The sequence below is a fragment of the Siphateles boraxobius genome, unplaced genomic scaffold, assembly GCF_051911475.1.
Source record: "Siphateles boraxobius isolate OS27281-9 unplaced genomic scaffold, OSU_SipBor_1 39, whole genome shotgun sequence".
Taxonomy (NCBI): domain Eukaryota; kingdom Metazoa; phylum Chordata; class Actinopteri; order Cypriniformes; family Leuciscidae; genus Siphateles; species Siphateles boraxobius.
The window spans coordinates 697762-717405 of record NW_027509019.1 but is presented as its reverse complement, the minus strand read 5'-3'; the positions used below and the strand labels follow the sequence as shown (position 1 = coordinate 717405).

At 40.1% G+C, this 19644-nt stretch overlaps 4 non-coding genes across 4 annotated transcripts; 2 read left to right on the top strand and 2 right to left on the bottom strand.

Annotated features, from left to right (window-relative positions):
* Positions 1–18410: 18410 nt before the first annotated feature.
* Positions 18411–18484, bottom strand: trnam-cau (transfer RNA methionine (anticodon CAU)). Its single transcript has one exon. It is a non-coding gene; the product is annotated as a tRNA-Met (tRNA).
* A 95-nt stretch (positions 18485–18579) lies between these two features.
* trnal-cag (transfer RNA leucine (anticodon CAG)) lies at positions 18580–18662 on the top strand. The gene has a single exon. It is a non-coding gene; the product is annotated as a tRNA-Leu (tRNA).
* A 666-nt stretch (positions 18663–19328) lies between these two features.
* Positions 19329–19402, bottom strand: trnam-cau (transfer RNA methionine (anticodon CAU)). Its single transcript has one exon. It is a non-coding gene; the product is annotated as a tRNA-Met (tRNA).
* A 95-nt stretch (positions 19403–19497) lies between these two features.
* Positions 19498–19580, top strand: trnal-cag (transfer RNA leucine (anticodon CAG)). The gene has a single exon. It is a non-coding gene; the product is annotated as a tRNA-Leu (tRNA).
* Positions 19581–19644: the final 64 nt, after the last annotated feature.

Below are 19644 nucleotides of genomic sequence, written 5' to 3'. Positions count from 1 at the left end.
CCTAATGTTATCCGGGCTAGCATCAGGCTAACCTAGGCTAGCTCTAGCTACTCACCAGGAAACCTGGCCAAGCCTCCACTAATTTTCCTCACACCAAGCATTAATAACTCTTTGAGGGCCATGATTTCTGACAATTTCCTCCCCTCTCTCACGCCTGACTGGTTCAAAATTGTAGGGCTGTGGTCCATCAAGAATTTGATGGTTTCCCTCCTCTTCAGTCTCCCAGTCGTTCTCCATAGTCAAACCGCAAACAGAAGGAATCTAGCCGAGTACGGGTTGCTACTCCCTGTTATGACGTCATCACCCAGTTACGGTAAAAAACATGCTACCTTTGAAGAAACCCCAATAAATGTTATTTTAACGTATTTTAAGACAGAAATTATTAAAATATATATATATATATATATATTGAGCACTTAAATTAACACATTAATTGATTGTGGTGGTTAACCTGCAATTTACACTTTAACAAAGCCTCTAAATATTTTCACGTTTTGATCTATGACATAAAACACACCAGTTATAACCTGCTCGTGGTTTTTTAAACTTTGTGTCTGCTTGTGGTTTTTTAAACTTTATATAGGCTTCAAAATGTATTAATTTTGGATTAACTTGTGAAGATTATCTTGATAGACAAAACGTGTAAGGGTCACAACTCTTTGTTGAACACAGATCTTATTTTTTGCGATTTTCCAAAAGTCTATGGGGAAGATGCATAGCTTTTCGATCGAGGGAACCCATGCGCCGCTAACTTCTGAGTTGTCCTACAAAGTGACGTCATAACTTCGGCACTCTATCCACCTTTTTCCTGGTTAGCGAATTTACCCATGATTCATAGCGAGTTTGAACCGGAAGCCGGTTGTCCTTTTCCGGTTCGAAGTTTTAAGAAGATAAAGCGCCGCTCGCTCAGAACGCAGCAGTGATGTGCTGGTTAGAAAATATGTGAAAAAAGTAGGGCTGCCCCTGCCCGTGCACGACTGAAGTTGGGTTGGAAGTTATGTATACTATATGGGAGAGAATGCTAAACCATAATGCGCGTTTTCGTAATATATTGCCTGATCTGCATCTCAATGCACGCATAAGCTTGCCACCAAAAAAAACGGTACAAGTAATATGCATTAAACATTTGAATTGTTTATTAATAAACTAGTGTTTTCTGTCACTGTAAAGATAAATTTGATGATGCTGACGCCATGTTCGCAGTAGTGAACGCGCCTATAGAGAGAAATTCACACTGCTACATAAGCAGAGAGCAGACCATTTCTGCTCGTTTTTAATTATTTTGTTTAAAAGTACACATTTCAAGCTTTCTATAGATATACTTCTCGTGTATGTGAGGCAAGTAACTTATACGCTGAGTTTCGTTGATTAATAAGACGCGCTCCAGTTCACGCGCCCGCGCCTCCGTGTCCTTTCCTATATCTAATATTTACTCCTTATTTATTATTGCAGGCAAATTGTTGATAAAACATTGATTAAAAAGAAGATACAATTTATACTAAACGAAATTCACTTTAAAGAAAGGCTTTCTACAAAACAAAACTTAATAAATGGTCAAAATCATGTCTGAGCCATTCCAAATGTTTTCTGATATATTGGGCATCTTATGATCATATCTGACTCATCTCATGAGGTTCCCTTTTCATATAATCAACATAGACAAAAACAAACAAAAAAAAAACATTATATTGTGAAACTTAAATATAAAACGTATGTTTAGTTGTTGTTGGTTTTTTTTTACTTATATTTAAGCGTCACACTGCTCCGCTTTGCTCACGTGCTCTGGTTTGTATCATGCATGTGTGCGTGATGTGATGGAGGGGTGCGATTTTCGAATAATAATTGAATAATACCCAGCGATCTTCGATTATTATTTTTGCTTAAAATGCCCATCCCTACTGGTAACGTATTAGGCGTTTGTAAACAAAATGGTGCGGAGGGACAAACCTTTTTCGTTGGATGCTTCAGTTTTAGCGCAGCTAACCAAAAACGTCTACTCTCTGGAATTGAATGTAGCTGATACGAACCGGACATGGGCATTCTCTCCTTTTTATTCTCTCCTTATGCTCAAAGCACCCAAAAGTTTTTTTTATCTTCTTTGAATTGTTAAAACAACCAACAACAGCACATGTAGAGCCCGAACTCATTCTCTCACTGCTAGGGAGTACGAACCGGAAGTTGGCAACCGGAGTTGTCGTCATGGCGGCGCGCATTGTTTAGAGCAGAAAAAGGTGGATATGATGATTTGCTGCTCAGAAATTCTGATTATTATCAATGATAAAAATAGTTCTGCTGCTTCATATTTTTGTGGTTGCTGAAAAAACTACTTTGCATCACAGGGATTGATTACATTTTAAAACATAATTCAAACAGGAAACAGTTAAAGTATAAAAGTATTTCACAACATTTACTCTTTTTTATCAAATAAATGCTGACTTGGTGAGCATTAGATAGCCTACTTTCAAATTCATTAAATTATCTTAAATACTACAAACTTTTGACAGCTGTGTGTTTACACAAATAGGTTTAAAACAAGTTTAGCTCAGTCAACAGCATTAATATCACAATGTCACATAGTTAATTAAAAATAACTTTGAAACGTCATATTCTAGCTACACAGACAAAACAAGCTAAAAGCTTTATGAATTAGTTTTATTTATCAAATCAAGACCTCCTGCTGATTATTTTAGTTGCATGAAAAACAAATTTCAGTTTGGAAATAAATTACATAAAGACTACGTTAGCATGAGTTATGCGCTTATGCAAAACCTCTGAATCTCTGATCTCTGGATCTAGACACTGAAAGGAATCTTGCATCTTTTTTTGACTATGATGAGATCATTTACAAGAGAGCAGAACGTACCTTACAGTCTATGGTGCATACACTTGAGAGAAAAAACTTGACTGTTACTAACCGCAACAAGAAGTGTGATTAGTTATAAAACTAATCGCAACAAAAATGCATAAAAATACATCTAACTACAACGTGAGCAGATCTAAATAAACCTTTTGATGGCCTTAAAGCCAGGACATTCTCACTGCAGACTTTTAATACTTGAGCGGGACTGTTGCCTAACGTTAGCTGCAGAAGTAACTTAAATTAAAGGCAACCTTTTTTAACGTTAGCCCTTGCCTTCAAAAGCAGAATTCTTACGTGTTTAACTTAGACACTCATCTTATGTCGGATACCCTAAAAATTCAGAATTATGCCATTAAAAGTTCTTATTATAAATTGTGTTATCATCGGCTGCTGTGGAAAGTTTTATGTTACATTACCTCAGGTGAATGCGCCTATACAGCCACAAAAAGCATCATTAAAGCATAAAATCTATAAAAATGGGAATGTCACTTGATTAATGACATGCAAAAACAAAAGTACACCTTACTGTCAAAAGAAATGACCTCAATTTTAAGCCCCACAAACATAATAGGCATAATTTACTGTTACGCGCCTAAAAACAAAAAGACAACTTAACGGCTAAATTTGTTTAAAGGTCATTTCAGTTGCCAAAACAAAGTTCCCTATGGTTTAAAACACAGATAATACAGACATGTTTAGAAAATATTCATTTTACCTCCTTACTTTATCCACGACCTCGTCGTATATCCAGAAACGATTATGAAGTCGTCGCTCGCTTCGCCCGTTCGCCGGCCCCACCGCTCTACGTTTGGTTTGAAAGAAACTGTATCCTTGCACCTGGGGGGGAATTCTTGTAGTTTGAATATTTCAAATCTTTATAGCTGTATTTTAAATTTCCGATTATTTTTGGGAAATATTATATGACATATGATATAATGATATGTGAAAAAAAAATCGTAATTAAAAACATTCAAAGCAGGACTACTTTGTCAAGCGTAATGTGTCGTCAGTCAGTGACTAGGTCATGTTGAACCCGTAGGTCTCATATGGGACCCACTTCATTTCTGACATTTCTTAATTTCTCTCATTCCCAGCTTTGCAAATTGGAAATAAAATACATGTTTGATAAATTCATAGGCAGGTGAACGTTGTAATAATGATAATTCAAACAAAACGAAATGTCACAATAGAAAATAATGCATTTATATTTTAAAAAGTTGTTATACTGATCCGATGCTATCTATGATATTAGTTATTTGTATAAAAGTGACTACCAACCAAATGTTATCATTTCAAAATTTTAAACGTATAAATAAATATATATATATATATATATATATATATTAAGCATGAAATTATTTTGCCCACATAGGTCCTATGAAGGTCCCATATTATCATCCAACATGGGCATACCTATATGTGACCCACATTGTGAAACCCACATGGGACCCACATCAATTGCCCATGTTCAGCCCATGCCCACAAGGAACCCATGCTGCCTGGATATAACCCACATGGGGCCCACATATCAATGTTGGCTGGGTACCCAGTCATATTGTGAGTAAAACCCCAATAATTGATGTTTGAAGCTCGTCTGATGAAGATTGCTGTGACCATTTTGCACCGAATTCATAACAAATAGAAACTAAGAACTAATTGCCAGTGTACTAGCCATAGCTCTTGGTTTTCCTTTATAGTGATGTGATTTATTCAGGATGTAGTGCGTAATGATTGGAGTGGGTATTTGTGTGCGCAATTGAGTGGTAATAGGCTAACGTTAGCTTTTATTTGCATTGGACTAGAGATACTGGTAGTTGTTTCTTCTTTTCCTTCCGGTAAACTACTGTCTGGATCTGTGGAGATCGACGTGCGGTGGGACCAACCCAGGACATTTATTCATTGACCATAAGGACATCATACCAGACTGTGCTAAGGACTGCAGCTTTTTTTGACAATGTGTTTTAATAATTAGATCATCTTGATTTTATGGTAATAAATGATTTTGTAATTCAATCTACTACTGTTTGAGTGTCAATAGTGTCCAGCCCTCAGTGAGAATTATTTAATTGGGTGAATTTGGGTCCTGGGTTTCAGTAAATAACCTAGGTGGCGTAGTCGGCTACTTTTTAACTGGGTTCAATACCAATAGTATTGCTCCTTTTCGTAGGAAGAGGTGTTATAAGAGAACAACCCTTTCATCTCCATTGAACAATGGACAATCATCTCCATTTGCTGTGCCGTATCGCGCCACATATCTATCAATGCAAACAAATATCATTTGGGAATTACCCGTCTTTCGAATATCTGGATATTGTGTTAAAAGGTGCTCCACGCATTTTACTTATCATTGTTTACAGGCCTCCAAGGCTCGAACTCACGACCTTCAGATTATGAGACTGACGCGCTGCCTAACTGCGCCAACGAGGCATGTGCTCTGACTCGGGTGAGCGGTGAAGCCCTACCTTCTAGATCATCTGCCATTCGGTGTAGGTCCAAAAATGCTGCTCAACACCGGCCGTCATGTCAGGATGGCCGAGCGGTCTAAGGCGCTGCGTCAAAGCTGGGGAACAATAGTCCAACAAAGGTGGGGAAGAAGGGAAGAAAAAGGGAAGGAAGAAAAAGAGAGGGGGAAGAAGAGAAAGAAAAAACGAAGAAAAGAAAGGCTGAAATTTGATGTTCAAAGATATGCCTTCATTAGCATAGATCTTATGATACATTTTCCGGTTTCTTCGTGTGTGAAAATCACGCATTTATATCACACTGTTTTCTATTGCAGGTGTGCACCAAGACCGGGGTTCGAATCCAGCTAAAGACAACTTTTTGTAATATTTATTATTTGAATAAATAATCATTATTTTTGAATGCATACTGTTCCCGTTTTAATAAAATATACATATTTAATTTGTTTGTTGTGTTTTTTGATATTCTATCATGAAAAATAATGTTATTTGCATTATTATGCAATGAACAAAGATGCAAATCATTAATTAGTAACTTATATGCTGTAAAATGTTTCACAAGAATAACAAAATGTACAAATTATATTTTTTATATACAAATGTTATATTGTTGCAGTGTACTGATAAAATATTGTTATAATAAAGTAAAAGTAAATAAGCTAAATTTTTTAATGCATACTGTTCCAGTGTTTATAAAATATACATATGTAATTTGTTTGTTGTTTTTTGATATTCTTTCATTAAAAAAAAAATGTTATTTGCATTATTATGCAACGAACAAAGATGCAACCCATTAAATAGTAACTAATATGAAGAATGTCTGTCACAAGAATAACAAAATGGACAAATTATCTTTTTAAATACAAAATGTTATATTGGTGCAGTGTACTGATGAAATATTGTGTTATATGAAAGTAAAAGTAAATAAGCAAATTCTTTTTGAATGCATACTGTTCCAGTGTTAATAAAATATACATATGTAATTTGTTTGTTGTGTTTCTTTGATATTCTTTCATAAAAATATATAATTGCCAATGGAACAGTGTTATTATTTAGTAGTTGTTGTATTATTATTGATCTGATTAAGTATTTTTTTAGGTTACATTCAAACAAGACACTTGCAAATCTGTTATTTGTAATGAACAAAGATGCAACCCATTAAATAGTAACTAATATGCTGAAAATGTCAATCACAAGAATAACAAAATGTATAAATTATATTTTTTATATACAAATGTTATATTGTTGCATTGTTCTGATGAACTAGTGTTATATGAAAGTCAAAATCAAAAAGAAATCACTTGCCAATTTGTTTTTATTTTCCAATCATGCCAACAGAACAGTAATGAATATTAAAATGTTAAATACTGGTAACATGTTTTAAAAATAAATAAATAAAATGAAGAGTTAAATAGGTTTTCAAAAACAAGAAATAAAAAGTTAAAATGTTAAATAACGTTAAAAAAAAACAATTAAATAATATTCAACAAGTATTAACTATTTAAACAACTGTTTACACTATATAGATGATGCTATATACATGAAAATATATACATTATTTGGAAATGGTTCTCCGCATTTCCTCTAACCACACCTCTTTTGAAACAGTCTCAGTCTGTGGGCAGTACACCCTGCCCCTGTACTGGCTATGTCCTGTAGCACTTGTTTTAAATTGCCCACATTTTTTGCAAGTGTTGGCCTCTACGGTTCTCCTGTAGGGTCTCTTGGGCATGGCGTCTGGATTGGCAGCTGGTGAAGCGGGTAAGCGGGTGCCCTGTACAGCTGTTGGCTGTAACAGTGGCTGTACCATTTGCATCCCCTGGGCCATTGGGATGCCCTGGATCATTTGCACTCCCTGGAACATTGGCACACCCTGGAACATTGGCACAGCCTGGAACATGGGCACACCCTGGAAACCTGGTGCTGATGGTATAAGTATATTTGGTACCATCTGCAGTGATGCTCCAGATGCTGATGGTGTCAGCAACGTCTGACTCTGCGCTGGTGCCTTGGGTCTGATAGGGGGTCGCCCAACAGAAGTCTGCCTCTGCTTTGCCTGACCAGCTGTACTCTCTGGTAGCTTGTACTGGTGCTGCTCCCCTGGTTGTTCTGGCTCAGTCCGTAGACGTTTGGCTACCTGGAGAGGCTCATGAGCTTCAGGGAGGGGCTGAGGCAACTGAATGCCCTGAAGCAGCACAGACAGCTCCTGATTTTTCTGTCTTTTGTTATACCACTGAAGCAGGGTGTTCTGGTTAACCTCCACCAGCTGCATGGATGTTCCTCCCATCACCAAGCTGTTGCCCAGTAAAAGCTGCCTTATCCTGCGATAGTCTTGCAGGATCATAGACCATCTTCACAGGGCTCCCTTGCCTTTTCTTTTGGGGCTTGGGTGGACAGTGCAAAGTCTGATGAAGATGGTCTCCACCAGACGGCAACAGTCAGGCCACTGAGCAGGTGCGCTGCTTGCACCCAGCACACATCTGGTGGTGCTCTCTACACCAGGGTGAGTGGGCTTCTTCGGGACCTTGAAGCGTCCACTCAGCAGTCTCTTTCGGCATCGACTGTCATACACCACCCGTTCCTTGTCCCGGTCATCCAGGTTCTGCCAAAGAGCAATTATGGTGTTGGCTTCCTGGTTGGTCAGGCTGAGGGCTGTGTGGTCCCGGAGATCCACCAGATATTCTGCCAGCTGGTCCACATGTTGATAACCCGGGATATTTTGGTAGTCAACAGCCTATTAAAAAACACAAACATGCAATACAATTATTATATCACATCTGTCTAATGCATAATTCCATAACTGATTGTGTTATTTTCCTGTTTATCACCGTAAAGCACTGTATAGTACAAAGCAGAGAGAGCGCCATTCTTGACATTTTACAAAGCACCAAATAAATAAAGATGACTTGACTTGATGTGTATTTGCAGCTTACAAATGAATTTAGGCTGTACTTTTAAATGTAAAATATGTGGAAAGTCTGGATTTAAAGCACTGGATGTTAATTCATCATAATTATTCTAGTTAATTTGAAAGACATACAAAAGAGTATTATTTACCGTCTCTTCTTCATCAACATCCTGACCAGCATCCTCTGGCTCTGAGGGGAGAGTTGAAACAGATGTTTCAGAGGGAACAGGTGTGACAGCAGTCCCTGAGGGTCCAGGTGATGAAGGAGACTGTGTGAGGACAAGTTTGGGGTCAGGGATCAGTGAAGGGGATGTGGAGCCCAGTACAGGTGTGGCACTGCTGGTGACCAGGGTGGAAGAACCCAGTGTCAGTGTGGAAGAGGGTGGTGACAGAACAGCCTCCGGATCTGCTATTGTGTGATCCTCGCTGATGTCACAGAAGCCCTCATCTTCATCTCCCTCCTCCACACTGAGGTCCTCAATGAGCTCTGCTGTCTGCTCAGAGTCAGGATTCATGTCCTGCAGTGCCTGACCAGTCTGCTGGAACAGATACTGCACTCCAATGAGCTCACCTGAAATAAAAACAATAAACAAACGGAAATTAAATAGAATGTTGTGTATCATATTTGATACATTAGGCTTTTGTAGTAGCTCATATAGTGTGAGAATATAGAGCTCATCGTCAAGGAGAAAAAAAACAAAACAGTTTTATTTAGAGGCCCAACACATTTAATTATGTGGGCAAAACATGAAATGAAATGCAATACAATGATGATTGAGAGAAAAGTCTGATGATCATTTTGATATTTACATGTAACATGATTTTCTAATCAAGTGAACCCAAGCTGCTTCAGTCTAGTAACTAGTCATTAAATATTAGTAACAATATAAAAGTTATTCTTACAACTACTTTATAAAATCAGTAAAGGTTTCACAATGAAAAGAAACGTGAAGCACGAGCTGAAGGTGGACACTTTTACAATTATACTAAAAGACTATAATCAATCAGACGACAGAGGCCAGGTTTCCTAAAAATTTTTGATCATGTTGATCATTTAGAGTCCTTTAGAAACTTGCATATCAATTATGATACAATCGACTCTATAGGGTTAAATCTGACATATAGACGGAGGTTACACAGAAATTGCAAGTTGATAAAATAAAAAATATATAAAATAATTCTCACCGGTGTAACATGCAGGGGGACAAAACGTGGGGACCACTTTCCTGCCAAACAGCTTTTCATAATTGCCGTTTACACAGTGAACAAGTTCTCCTGTGTAGCTGCGCAAAGCTGATGGCTCCGATGACAGGGAAGCAGCCTCCCGGTCCTGGTTCCACCGGTGTAGACCCTCCAGCAGATAAATCTGAAAGTTCAGACTGTTTGCACTGGTCCCTGTAAATAGACACAACAGTGTTTAGGAGGTGTTAAAGGAACACACAAAAACACTTAATGCTCTTTCTTTACACATGCACAGTGTGTGTGACAAAGACAATACCTGGGATGAAACGGTTCAGGTGTAAATGAAAGGACTCGAGAGAAGTGGAGCCTCTGGCACATCTGTAGGTCTTCAGAAGCACGCCTCCCTTGTTTAGGCTCCCTGTCTCTGTATAGAGCACAACACCAGGGGGGTCTTGAATGCATTTCACATGCTTCTTCTGGACATTCCAGATGTGCTCCATCCTTTCTCGGTCCAGGAGAGGAACACCCAGGGAGTCTTTGCCCTTGCTGCTCAGGAGCTCTGTAAGCAGCCGCTCAAGGAGAAGGATGGTAGTCTCCTCTCCACAGGTCCTCCTCCGGCAATGGAGTGCCAGCTCATTCCTGGTAAGATGCTTGTTGACATCTTCATCTGTCAGCGCAGGCCAACCCTGGGATATCAACAGCTCTCTCTTTGCTTTGCGAAGCATAGAAACATCAGCCGCATCCCACTCAAAAATGCACGCTGACAGCCGTGACATGAAGATGGGATACAGCTGATGGGCATCAGTTGTACACCCCATGGCAATCCTGCGCATAAAATGCCAGATGTCCAACCGAATCATGAGATCAGGCCACCCTCTGAATCTGGTTTTCAGCTTGGTCTCACCAACATCAGTGCAGCAGCCACAGTCCACGTACAAAACAGCAGGTGGATCCACACTAGCCTGCTGGTACCTTTTCACCAGACCATCGACCATCATGTCCAGTCCTGCTCCTTCCTGTGCTGTCAGCACACTCATGAGCACCTGACCAAACTCATTGCCAACAGAGGTAAGCCAGAGTCCCGTTCCCCTTGCCGTCCCAGCCAGCTTCTTAGTGATCTGCAGTAGATGACAGGAAGCATGCAATGCAATGAAACATCACACCATCTAGAATATGATACTCATGCTCTGATAATGATATAACAGTAAACACCATAAATTAACAAAAATCCCCTGCTAACCTTTTTAGTAGAATCCATCTTCAAGACTGAACCATACGTAGATGTTATCCTTGCATGGATTTCATCCAGCCTTGTCAGGATGTCTTGGCTGTACACGGTGAGCAGCCACTTGCAGCTTGGGACCACTGTAGGCTCTGGGGGTTCCTGGAATTGTATTTGCAACACCCCGGGTCGTTTGAGGAAGTCCACACATTGGGTGGTGTACCGGGCCATACGCTGGAGCCACTCCTCACTGTGGTTCTCACGCAGCTGTTTGATGACCCGCGTGGGACTGTTGCCTAGGCCACGCTCACGCAGGAGCCGAATGACTCTCATATCACAGGCATACCTTAGGAAAAGCAAAATCCACACATTCATATATTTTACGTAATTGATTTGTAAAGTATTTGCAAACATATGTGATGATGGGCTATCAACTGGATGTGGAATTAAAGTGTACTTACTTCCGCGTGAGGATGACCCGAAATTCAGAGCGATGGCCCAGATCCAGCTGTTGCAGGACAGTCTGACTCCAGGACACATGCGAGGCTTTACACTTGGTACAGATGAGGGTTTCTGTGACCATGTTGTACATCCTATCGATGTCCAGAACCTGCCGTGCCCTTTTGTGCAGAATTGGGACAGAGAGCCTTGATCTTCCACAGCTTGTACGGCATCCACAGCAACAGAGCATGACAAAAAAATCTGTCTGGAGCTGGAGCCTGGTTGTAAATAAGTGCTGGCTGTGGTGGGTAATACCAGAGCTGTAGGTTGTCTCGAAGCTCTGGTTTTCCCTTGGGCCCCATTTTAAAAAGCCTGCTGGCAATCCACCTGTGATCCTCTGGTGGCAAAGTGTCCGACCACAAACGATGCAGTCGAACTGCAGATGCATCTTGCAGTAATGCCCCCGAAGGAGTAGTCTGTGAAGGAAAAAGACAAAACATTTAGTCTAGCAGGTCATTTATTTAATTACCGCTTTATCTATCCAAGACTACCCTCATATAAAATAGAAAATATTGGATGTCAAATACGTACTTAAGGTTATAGAATAAAATGTATACATTTGTTCCAATAGTTTTCAGAATTGTGTCAGCTGCTAGCACTAATTTGTGTGACTCTACTGAGTTGTGACAGTTAATATGCAAATTCAATTATTTTGGACCAATACAATTTGAAATTACTTACCGAGACAACATGCAATGAAATATAATATATGTTGCATATATAACAAGAGAAAGAAACAGTCATAACTGTCCAATAATTTTAACTAATCCTAGATGGAATTATACAATACTGTTTAAAGGTCTATGTTCAGTAAGATTCTTTTTGTTTTTGAAATATGATTAAAATACAGTCAAAAACAGTAATAGTGGGAAATAATATTGCAATTTAGGATCGCCGCTTATTTGAATCTGTTTTCAAAAGTATTTACAGTTTTTTTCAATCGCTAACAAGCGCTTACCCATACTTCAGATACTTTTTCCTAAACTCTTAACACAGACTCACACCAACAAAACACAATTGGCCAAATGGATAATTTTCTTCTCAATAACACATTTTGTTACAGATTTTTATGATTGTTTACACACTAAAATAAAAATTTCCACGCAATTTGCAAAATTCTACTCCAATGAGCAAAACCCCTCCACAGATTTGCACAACATTACACACAATGTCTGTTTTACCCTTTTAGCAAAACATTACCCACAGTGATTTGTAAAACTCTACACACATTTTCACACCTTAGACACAGATAAGGATTGTGAGGTTACTTCCTTGTCATTACAAAGCCCCGGATTGCCACTGACCACACTAATGAATGAATTGGATATGCACATCCATCAGGCGTGGAAGCACACATGTGCTAATTTGAAAACGCATCACTCAGGAGTGCTATAAAAGGCAGCAGGTGAGTTCACCTGTCTTCAACAAAAATGGAAGGAGCTAGAAGAAGAAGAAGAAGAAGAGTGAGAATAAGAGGGGGGCTTAAAGAGGAGATGAAGGAGGTAGAGGAAGAGGAGAAGGAGGTAGAGGAAGAGGAGAAGGAGGTAGATGAAGAGGAGAAGGAGGTAGAGGAAGAGGAGAAGGAGGTAGAGGAAGAGGAGAAGGAGGTAGATGAAGAGGAGAAGGAGGTAGAGGAAGAGGAGAAGGAGGTAGAGGAAGAGGAGAAGGAGGTAGAGGAAGAGGAGGTAGATGAAGAGGAGAAGGAGGTAGAGGAAGAGGAGAAGGAGGTAGAGGAAGAGAAGAAGGAGGTAGATGAAGAGGAGAAGGAGGTAGAGGAAGAGGAGAAGGAGGTAGAGGAAGAGGAGAAGGAGGTAGAGGAAGAGGAGAAGGAGGTAGAGGAAGAGGAGAAGGAGGTAGAGGAAGAGGAGAAGGAGGTAGAGGAAGAGATGAAGGAGGTAGATGAAGAGGAGAAGGAGGTAGAGGAAGAGGAGAAGGAGGTAGAGGAAGAGGAGAAGGAGGTAGAGGAAGAGGTGAAGGAGGTAGATGAAGAGGAGAAGGAGGTAGAGGAAGAGGAGAAGGAGGTAGAGGAAGAGGAGAAGAAGGTAGAGGAAGAGGTGAAGGAGGTAGATGAAGAGGAGAAGGAGGTAGAGGTTTTCAAAATTGCGTGTAAACAATTGAAAAAAACTGTAAATATATACTAACTCTTCATTTCAAAATAGAACACATCTTTCTCTGCACACACTAACTTTACCAAAACACTGGAAATCTGACTCAGAATGAAATTATTCTGTCAAAGAATAACACTTGTTTTCACTTCACAAGGTACATGCAGTCAATCAAAGTACTAGGGTTTCAAAATACTGGCTATTGTATTACAAAAACTTCATAGACTTTTGTGTTTCAGTTTTACAGGTATTTGCATACAAAACATGCAATCCACCATTTTTACACTAAATGTATTGGTTGGGAACTGTATGTCCACATGTACAGTATTCCAGTAAAAAGCAAATCAGTTTTTTTTCCCTTTACTGTTTACCAGCCTCTCTTAGCGAAAGACCGTGGTTGATTACATGGTCAATGAGAGTGGCACGAATTTCATCACTGACTACTGTTCTTGCAGCCTTTGGAAGTCCTTAGGCCTGCTCTTCTCCCTGGCCCTGCTCCTCTCACTGCACCTCTCATCTCTCACTGCACCTCTCACTGCACATCTCACTGCACCTCTCACTGCACATCTCACTGCACATCTCACTGCACCTCTCGCACATCTCACTGCATCTCTCACTGCACATCTCACTGCACATCTCACTGCACCTCTATCTGCACATCTCACTGCACCTCTCACTGCACATCTCACTGCACCTCTCACTGCACCTCTCACTGCACCTCTCACTGCACATCTCACTGCACCTCTCACTGCACATCTCACTGCACATCTCACTGCACATCTCACTGCACCTCTCACTGCACATCTCACTGCATCTCTCACTGCATCTGTCACTGCACATCTCACTGCACCTCTCACTGCACATCTCACTGCATCTCTCACTGCATCTGTCACTGCACATCTCACTGCACCTCTCACTGCACATCTCACTGCACCTCTCACTGCACCTCTCACTGCACATCTCACTGCACCTCTCACTGCACATCTCACTGCACCTCTCACTGCACCTCTCACTGCACCTCTCACTGCACATCTCACTGCACATCTCACTGCACCTCTCACTGCACATCTCACTGCACATCTCACTGCACATCTCACTGCACATCTCACTGCACATCTCACTGCACCTCTCACTGCACCTCTCACTGGGCCTGCTCTTCTCCCTGGGCCCCTTGCTCTTACTCTTCCTCGTCCAGACTTTACAGTGTTTGTCTTTTTCTGTTTCCAAAAACATCACTCCTCAAAGTCCTCCTTTTAATGTATAAGTGTCAATGTAACAGAAAAAAATAACCCCTGCCACTGAGTCTAAGCCAGACTGGAATCAGCTATGGTTGGCCCAATTTACCCAACATAAATCAGGTGTGTGTCAATTATTCAATTGTTTGTTTATTATCAGCTGAGATATATTGTTTTTGAACTGATATCATTGAAGAAGCCGAGGTTTTTATACTGTATCTAAGGTTTGGAATATTGTTTTTGCTATTGTGGGGTGGTGTGTGTTAACATTTGTAAATACTACAAAAACAATCCATAATTTTGTTGGGAGGTATAGCTTGTCTGTTAAGAAAATGTAAGCATTGTGGAAATGTGTTCACTGACTGCATATTGTGTGAAAACTGTATATTATTGCTCTTAATTCATTATGATAAGATTTCCTGCATACAAAATATATTTCTAAAAAGTGCACAGATGTGGAATGTGTCTTAGAATGCAATGTGGATTATGCCAGTACTTACAGAGACAGTGGTGCTTGGTGTAGGGGCACTGGACACTGCTGCGCTGGGTTGGTCAACAGCCTGAGATGTTTCCTGGAATACAAAATATGTTTCTAAAAAGTGCACAGATGTGGAATGTGTCTTAGAATGCAATGTGGATTATGCCAGTACTTACAGAGACAGTGGTGCTTGGTGTAGGGGCACTGGACACTGCTGCGCTGGGTTGGTCAACAGCCTGAGATGTTTCCTGGAAATCAAAATATGTTTCTAAAAAGTGCACAGATGTGGAATGTATCTTAGAATGCAAGTTTCTAAAAAGTGCACAGATGTGGAATTTGTCTTAGAATGCAATGTGGATTATGCCAGTACTTACAGAGACAGTGGTGCTTGGTGTAGGGGCACTGGACACTGCTGCGCTGGGTTGGTCAACAGCCTGAGATGGTCTCCTAGCCACACTCAGATTTGGCTTTGCAGCAGCAATGTGGGACCCACCAAATCTTGGTTTGGTAAACTAAAAAAGGGCAAAACAATTTCAATGAAAAGACAAATTGAATTGTAACAGCACATTGGCCAAAAATATAATAAAATGTAAAATGAGAAAATATCTATTGATCCTATCATTCATTATATAACTAAAGGACCTGCTTTCTTTCTTTAACTTATTTTTTTGTCTGTGTATTACCACACTCTACTACTTATACAGATTGAAATAAGCACAGTTAGAATAGAAAAATGTGTGGGAAGGTATTGCTAGAATGTGAGTATATAGTAATTTAACAAGTACCTTTTAAAAATGACTTAAAATCAAAAATAGTTTGCACATAGTTTGTAAGAGAAAGCGTTTATTAACAGTAATGAAGGTTACCCTTGAAATTGCAACAAAGCAGATTCATGATGACTTAATTAATAATACGTGTATAATTAATTGTGCATAAGTGGAATGTTACCTGAGAAATACAGAATGAAAGACGTAGCTTCAGTAGCCAGTTGGAAAAATCAAGAGAGATGCCATGAAGGACGCGAGTGTCCTTTAACCCATAATGGCAAAGCCCAATTAGAGAGGAAGAGGAGAATGCAAGAGCAGAGCCCAGAGAAGAAAGAGAGATCACATAGGTTACATTGTTCTTTCACCATTTTACTTGATCTAAACCAACCTGAGACAGTGAAACTGACCAATAAGCAGACTACAGCCGCCCCTGTACAAGGTGTCACAGCTGGCAGGTAGGTGTAAAAACATACCAGCCATTTCCACTGAACTTAAACCTTTATACTAAACGTATATTAAAACTGCAATTATATATATATAAAAAAAATGTTATTACCTTTGACAAACTTGGTATAATTTTAGAAGTAGGCTGGGGTGGGAGCTGACGCTGACTCTGCGCCATGACCTCCTGTGCTGGTCCAGTAGCGGCAGACTGTTGTTCAACAACCCTTGGTGCTTGTCCAATAGAGGCTGTGGCCTGCTTAAGACAACCACAAAAATACATAGGCTACAATAATTGTTGAATGAGAAGAATTTGTTCAGTAAATTATACATATATAAAAAAAATACAAGTTACATCTTTACATTGTTACCTTTTGAGTGTGAAAACCACATATGCACTTTGGGACCGCTCCGAGCAAGGTTGTCTGGCCGCGAGACTGCATCGGACATCTTTCAATCTGTAAACATTATCACACATATAACACAGAATACATGCATTTCTAACTTATCAGTATGAATGCCACATTAATTTATTGTAGTCTGTCATTTATTTTTATTCATGTTCTTTGAAGGGGAGATACAAACTGTAAAATTAGAGATAAAGAGTGAGTAAAGTTTGTATCCTCCTTTAAAAGAACAAGAGAGGAACATTTCACACCTTCAAAAAAACATCCATTCACTCAACATCCCCACCCCCACTGCCTCAAATCTCTGAATCTCCCAGTGCAAAAAAAAAGGTTTTTTTTTGTACATAAATAAACATAAATCTCAAATACCTGCAACATTATCTACATACATATCTATAAATAATGATGACATTGAATTAAATGATTAGGATTACAATTATTACATCATGCAAAGGTGACAAAAGCACACTCACCCTTTGGTACACGTCATGCCACTTTTTCTGTCGAGGAGCTGACCTGTTACCCTCATTTGATGGCCAAACTCCTGTGCTGGCAAACTTTTTTAGCCTTGCAATCCAGTCAGTATCTGACATGGCTTTATGGGATTTTTTGCCAGACATTTTTTTGTTGGGGGGCTAACGGTTAGGTTATATCGTTTTGAACAAAACTACTATAATACAAATTATTTCTTTAAAAAAGGCACACACGATATTTACAATTATAATATATACAATTATATACAAATATAAAATTACATTGTCCGAAAATACAGTTAAAGTTACCGAAAAATAAGTTTCGCAGTCCTCCGTTAAAATGATGATGCCTGACCTCCGTGACAGTGATGCTCGACGTCTGAACTTTTTGACCTCTGACACGCCCCTCAGGATATGTCATTACTTCGTACACCTTCGGCTCAGTTCGGCAACTTGATTGACACTCGGCTAACTTCCTGACTCCTCCTCCTAGCGGTGCTAAGCGTAAACGTGCCATCGACATTTCCTTGTACTCTGATTGGTCAAATGTCGAAAATGATAAGGAAAAAGTCAAGAATGGCGCTCTCTGATTGGCTGCAAATGTTATAATGTCGAGAATGGCGCTCTCTAATTGGCTGCAAATGTTATAGCGCGTCGACGTGATTGGCTGTGGCGTTCAACATTGTTCAACATTATCCCCATTTTGACGGACTATCCTTCGGCAGCTGGCGCGTTCAGGTCGCAGTCTCCCCTGGAGGCGTGGGTTCAAATCCCACTTCTGACAAACCTAACCTTTGGCTGCGGGCTCAAGCTAGGTTCTTTAACCCTCTGGCAAGTTTATCCAGAAATGCAGTAATGTTGACAAAGCACTGCAATTCAGTTCATGCTAGAATTAACCAAACATTAAAGTAACACTGACATTTCAGAAAAAATTGACATGTTGATTGAATCGGATTCAACTGAATTTCACGAAATGACATGTTGTGATGTTTACCGGAAGAAGATGCAGTAGAATTTCATGGCAAGGATTCTTGGAAATTTCTTGGAATGAAATGTCATGGGTTTGGGGGCATGGGGTGGAGTGTCATGACACAAGATTCAAGGAATGTCATGTAAAACATTACATTAGCATTAACAAGACATGCCATTAGAATGAAAGAATGATATAAGCCTTAACAAAACATTGTAACAACATTAGCACATATGACATGAATATGAGAGTAATACTATTACTGCATTTGTTCAACATTAGTCTTAAAAAAACACTGGATTTCAATTACAGTGCATATGAAGAAATGGACAAAGACATAAAAGGGAATACAGAAAGCAGCTCCTTTATTTACACGGTCCCGTGTATCAAAAAGAACCATTCTGCCCCGTGTGAGGCTCGAACTCACGACCTTCAGATTATGAGACTGACGCGCTGCCTAACTGCGCCAACGAGGCATGTGCTCTGACTCGGGTGAGCGGTGAAGGCCTAGATTCTAGCTCATCTGCCATTCCGCGTAGGTGCAAAAATGCTGCTGTCCACTGGCCGTCATGTCAGGATGGCCGAGCGGTCTAAGGCGCTGCGTTCAGGTCGCAGTCTCCCCTGGAGGCGTGGGTTCGAATCCCAATTCTGACAAACCTAACCTTTGGCTGCGGGCTCAAGCTAGAGTCTTTAACCCTCTGGCAAGTTTATCCAGAAATGCAATAATGTTGACAAAGCACTGCAATTCAGTTCATGCTAGAATTAACCAAACATTAAAGTAACACTGACCTGCAGTACATGACCTTTATAGTAACACTTTAGTGCAATGTATGGGATTCTATGGCACTTGGAATTTCAAGTCATGACATTTCAGAAAAAATGGACATGTTGATTGAATCGGATTCAACTGAATTTCACGAAATGACATGTTGTGATGTTTACCGGAAGAAGATGCAGTAGAATTTCATGGCAAGGATTCTTGGAAATTTCTTGGAATGAAATGTCATGGGTTTGGGGGCATGGGGTGGAGTGTCATGACACAAGATTCAAGGAATGTCATGTAAAACATTACATTAGCATTTACAAGACATGCCATTAGAATGAAAGAATGATATAAGCCTTAACAAAACATTGTAACAACATTGACACATATGACATGAATATGAGAGTAATACTATTACTGCATTTGTTCAACATTAGTCTTAAAAAAACACTGGATTTCAATTACAGTGCATATGAAGAAATGGACAAAGACATAAAAGGGAATACAGAAAGCAGCTCCTTTATTTACACGGTCCCGTGTATCAAAAAGAACCATTCTGCCCCGTGTGAGGCTCGAACTCACGACCTTCAGATTATGAGACTGACGCGCTGCCTAACTGCGCCAACGAGGCACGTGCTCTGACTCGGGTGAGCGGTGAAGCCCTAGATTCTAGATCATCTGCCATTCCGTGTAGGTGCAAAAATGCTGCTGTCCACTGGCCGTCATGTCAGGATGGCCGAGCGGTCTAAGGCGCTGCGTTCAGGTCGCAGTCTCCCCTGGAGGCGTGGGTTCGAATCCCACTTCTGACAAACCTAACCTTTGGCTGCGGGCTCAAGCTAGAGTCTTTAACCCTCTGGCAAGTTTATCCAGAAA